We start from the raw sequence: 5,793 nt of genomic DNA on the forward strand, positions 1-5,793 counted from the left end.
CTTGACTTAACTTATTTAAAATTAGATTGTGCACTTAACTTAGCCGGATGTCAAAATATTAGCTAGCTAGCATTATTTTACAAAGTTAATTGTTTGAAAGGATTTATTAAATTGAATCCATGAAATGAATCTATGATTTAACTCTTAATCTATGATGTTAACACTTTGACTAGTGAACTGAAGTTGACTCAATGTAGTTAGACACATAAAAAGACTATGGACTCATAACCAAATTCATCACTCGCTTCATGATGTGTTATACACTATTCAGGCATAATATTATGACCACCTGTCTAATATTGTGTTGGTCCCCTTTTTGCTGCCAAAACAGTCCTGACTCGTCAAGCATTAACAGCAATAACTTCAGCAATTTGTGCGACAGTAGCTGGTCACATGGATAAGCCTTTGCTCCCATGAACCTGTCTCCACTGTTCCTTTCTTGGACCACTTTTGATAGAGACTGACCACTGCAGACTAGGAAAACCTATTCTATTAGAGTGTCCAGTATACCAAGTCTGCTTTTATAAACTGAAAAATGTTGAGGAAAAAAAGATAAAGTAGGAAAGAGGGGCAAGCCGTCTATCCTTTGCATAGCAAACTCTCTTTACTTAGCACTGGCAAGGACAGAGGAAGCTTAATATGCTGTTTATGAGCGGTTAGGCAGAAATGCAAAAAAAATAATCGTCCATCACAAATTTATCAGAGAGAATGGTCCCTGTTTGAGTGCCACCAGTGCTCTTGCCAGTGGCTCCTCTGTGCCAGCTGTCTTGGCTGTGCAGAGCTGCGGTTTTCCCAAGCTTCTGCCTGTGGGAAAATCCACGCTGGCCAGTAATTGATTCCGCCCTGCCAGCTCCATTAGTGCGCAACACAGTTACCAGCCAGTGATCTACAGACAGCCTGAGAGAGAGAGAAATGTGCGAACACCCTCTTCTCATCTCTCTCTTTCTCTCTCTTTTGCTCTCTTACTGTGGATTGAACACACAACTTGTAAGGTTGACCCTCGCCCCAATTAGCGCCTGTGCGAAACAGACCACCCCCTGTCTGCAGGCTCAGCCACCTGACCTAGCATGTGCAGCTCCATTCATACACACTGGGCCGTCTCTTAGTGCCAATCCATCCTACTCACAAATGCACACACACACACACATACACACACACACACACACACACACACACACACACACACACACACACACACACACACACACACACAGAGTTTTTGCAGCTTCTCACACACACACACATCCCACATGCACAATGTCAAGGGATGAATGTATATGCAAGTGTACATACACGAGAACATACATAAGCCCGCACAGGTGGCAACACAAACACACACACACACACACACACACACACACACACACACACACTGATAACAGACCACAATGGACAATGCCACACTTTCAGCAGTATATTTCTATTTCAAGTGACCTATACAAATTCGCTTTACATGATTTTGTCTCATTATTTAAAGTACAATACATTACATTATTGCATTTCAATAAAATTACCGAAGTTGCCCTGACAAATTACATCTCAAGTTAAATCAATGTCATCATGTACACGTGCTCCGGTACTGCAGGTGGTGCTATTCAAATATCAAGAAGATTGCAGACTGCAAAATGATGACTCATTTGCAAATAGCAGTCAAAGTCATGTGTGATATTTGTATACAGTGTTTTCAAGACCTGTGTGCCTCATACAAATTGAAATTCAAAATTAAATTCAAATTCAAATAAAAAAAATTTATATTTGTCCCACACACATACATACAGGGTACGACATGCAGTGAAATGTTTTTATTCGACTTTCCAACATTTAAATATAAAAAAGAAATAGAATATAAGGATAAAAAAATAAAGTAGATAAATAAAAAAGTAAAAAGTATGGATGGATGGATGAATACGGCAGATATTGACTGTACAAATTAAAGTATTAAAAGTATTTTTAGTGTGATAGTCCTTTAAGTGTCCATATGCAGTATAGTGTGGTATGAAGTGATATACAGCAAGCAAAACCTTCACACGACGTTTTTCTTTATGTGCAATTACGTCACATTGTTCCTGCAAGCAAGCCAAACTTTATTGTCCCGAAGTATTCTGAAGCTTTTAGACTCAACTTGAACTGCTAGCTTGAGTCTAAAACATGAAGATCTCTAAAGTGACTAAATCATGCACTGTGCACAAGAGAGGTGTGTACTGAGAATTGGATTGTCAGCGACCCAACAAAGGTTTCATTGGATACATGAGTACATAGTAGTAATACCTGTGAAAGCAGGTGGGTCTGGAAAAACATCATGCAGGAGCAGGTGAGGTTAATCAAAAGTATTTGTGGAAAGCAGTGGTAGACAATAACCAAGTAAATGTAATTCTTTAGTGTATTATGAAGCTTTTTCAGGTATCTGTACTTTACAGAAGTATTTCCATTTGGGGAGACTTTTACTTTAACTTCAACACATTTCAAAGTTAAATATCATCCTTGTATTAGTTTGGATTGGTGGTATTTACTTAGCATGAACATACAGTTCAGCATCAGTTTAACAGCAAACAGAACATTTAGAGAGTAACAATTGCTTGAACAATTGCTTGCCACAACACCTGTGGCTTTATACTTAATATATACTTATACTTAAGTTTTTGAATGCAAAGTAAATTACATGGTGTGTCTACTTGGGAAGAGGCAAAATAGGTCAGAATTTGTTTGGGAAAGGGATGAAAAAACAAAAACAGTCTCATACACCTCTGGTGTGCACTTTTGCCACCATGTTGCTAGTAGGTTCCCTACAGGGTTTCATCCCATCAGAACAATTAGCATCTTTCATCAAGATCAAAGCCCGGTGCTTTTCCTTCCCCACTGTCAAACTTCTGGATTTGGGGTCACTTTGTTTAAAAATGGTTGTGATTTTTAATGATGTACTGATTTTCCTAAAGGCTAGCACAATGTTACAGTAAAGCAAACATGAGCCTGCAGCATTCAAGAATCCCTGAAGATATCCTTGAGTAATGCTGTATATACAAAACTGGAGTTTTAGGCATTACACCCTTGATTAGACCGACCCTAGCCAACAGATGTGCTGCTGATAAAGTCTGAGGTGAAAGAGCCTGTGACCTGTCTGGATGTGTTTTGGACAGACAGGATGATGGCCAATCTTGTGCATTTGACCCTACACTGACAGCAATGTAATTGGGGTAATTAAAGTCCCTTAAGCCCTGCATGCCTCATCCTGTGCAGTGGCCCCCTCTCTATTAGCATTCTATGAAATATTAACAGCAGTCAGCTGCACACATGAGAGGACGAATGGATGGAGTTCAAGCGTCCCATCCCTCCTGCCCTGGTCCTGCTTTGCCACATGACTGATTAAAGATAAGTCCCTGCCCTTGCCAATTAGTGTACAATACCGAATACCCCCCTCCCCTTTCTTTGTGCTTGTGAATCTGAAAATCTCTTGCAGTGGATCAGAGACATTTGAGAGTGTTGAAAGAAAAAGTAAAGTATTTGAGAAAATGTATTTAGTTACTGTACTTGAGTAATTTTTTGGCAACTTTCTAGTTTTTTTGAGTATCAAAGATATAAGCAACTTCTCTCTACGCAACTACATTTGTAATTCTAAATATGTACTTTTTACTTCACTATTTTTTTTATTGACAATGACTGTTACAATTACATTTCATAATCAGTCAGTCAGATCTGAATGTTTGCTTTTTACTTTTAATGAAAAGTATTTTTAGTATTGTCCATTGAATACTAATGGTTCTTCTATTTTGTAACATGATACTGTAATTTTATTTGTAATTATTTTAAATGTTGCTTTTCTACTTTGTCATTTTTTCAGACTGCAGTGTTGAGGTGTACAATTTGATTTGTATTTTAGGAAATAAAACCACACAAATCAACTGTTTAGTGCTTTTTCAATCATGTGTCTTGATGTTGGCAGAGATGGCAAAAATACACACATCCTTCACTCCAGTAGAAGTACAGACACTCATGGTTTAAAAGACTCTGGTACAAGTTGAAATACTGACTACACTTTTTCACTCAAGTTAAAGTAAAGAAGTTTGGAAGTAACTGAACGTCACATCATATTAATATATTAATACAAATGAATTTCAAATGTTGTTATCTAATGAATGTATCCAAGCTGAACAACACCATATAGAACACAAGCAGAGAAAAGATGATGATGATGATCATGTGATCAGGAACGTCTCTGTTCTCAGTCATGTTTACATCGCTGACTTCCTCTGTCTCATCCACCTCAACCTCATACTTCTTGTTGCCTCCTGCCGTGCTTGTTGTTAGCTTCATAGGCTCGCCTACGTCTGTGGTGTGTGAGAGACAGGAAATAATACACCAGTTGTAGATTAAAAAAAAGCCGCACAATGACAAGAAATAGGTTAATGGGCTAAAAAAAAACACGCAATGAGGAGAAAAAAAATTATTACTATATAGATTAAAACTAAAGATACTGGTTTGAAATTGTAAGAAGTAGAAAGTACAGATATTTCTGTAAAAAAAGTGTAGTGAAGTACTGTTATGAGAAAAATCTACGTAAGTACAGACAGTAATTAAGTATTGGTACTTTGTTTTTTCCCATGTCTGGTTCAAGTCATATTGGAGAAATATCGGTGACTTTTTGGATACCATGTGCAATATCGCATCATGCGCAATATCATATTATGTGCAAAATGTTCTGAGTTCCCTTTTACTCAATTATGCTTTTCGTGTACTCTTTATACCTCTGACACTGAGGAGCTAATTCCAAAGAACATCTAAGATGTCTTGAATAACTCTACTGAAAATGTAAATAATTAATGTGAACTTTTTTATTTTTTTCATTTTTCAGTAAACTGACACTTAAATATTAAATCTATTTATTATATATTTAATAACTTGTTAAAAACAATAAATCATATATATTTATAACGATAACAATATAAATCTTACCTAACGGTAACTGTAACTGTGTGTTTTGTAAGTATGGCCAGACTCATGTCTCTGGCTCTCTGAGCAGCTGAGTCACAGAGTGTCACAGAGTAGCCGACATGGAGCATGGGGCACACAGCCGGCATCCCACAAACACACTGCTGTCAGCCCTGTGACATGGGAACCACCAGGCCTGGGCTTGATCATGCTCTCTAAGTTCCCAGATACCACACATTCCTTGCTCCCAGCCACTGTGAGAACCTCATGGCACTGAGAGAAGGGGCAGCATGGTACAGTATAACCACTTCAGCTTTAATGAACAGTAAATCTACACAACGGGCATGAGCTTCGAATGGGTTCCCATGTGCTCAAAAGTCCACACACAGATCTCTGAAGCGCGATTGTGGCCAGGGATTCATGTATGCAATTTATTCTTATACAGAGAAGGACAGACAATTTATGGACTAAAGTTTGGCTTTTGTGTGTGTGTGTGTGTGTGTGTGTGTGTGTGTGTGTGTGTGTGTGTGTGTGTGTGTGTGTGTGCTTGTGCGTTTGTGATTTTTGTGTAGGGTGGGGGTCTAATGCTAATTCCAAAGCAGAACGGTCCTGCAGGGACTTGTGGTTGAGATGAGGGTTGCATGACAGCTGAGTTGAGCACTTTCCCATACTGCAAGAGGTCATGGGTTCAAGCCACAGGTTGAGAAGCAGTTGTTTTGTCCACACAAGGATTGCTAGTGTGCTGCAGTCCAACTAAGGGAGGAAGAGAAAGGATTGTACATGCAGTCACATACACAGGCTTGTTCCTAACGACACTGGCCATTTGCTGAGCACCTGCAAGAGTCTGTGTATGTCCATGTGGGTGTGTGC

Source organism: Silurus aristotelis (genome assembly GCF_946808225.1).
Source record: "Silurus aristotelis genome assembly, chromosome: 21".
NCBI lineage: Eukaryota > Metazoa > Chordata > Actinopteri > Siluriformes > Siluridae > Silurus > Silurus aristotelis.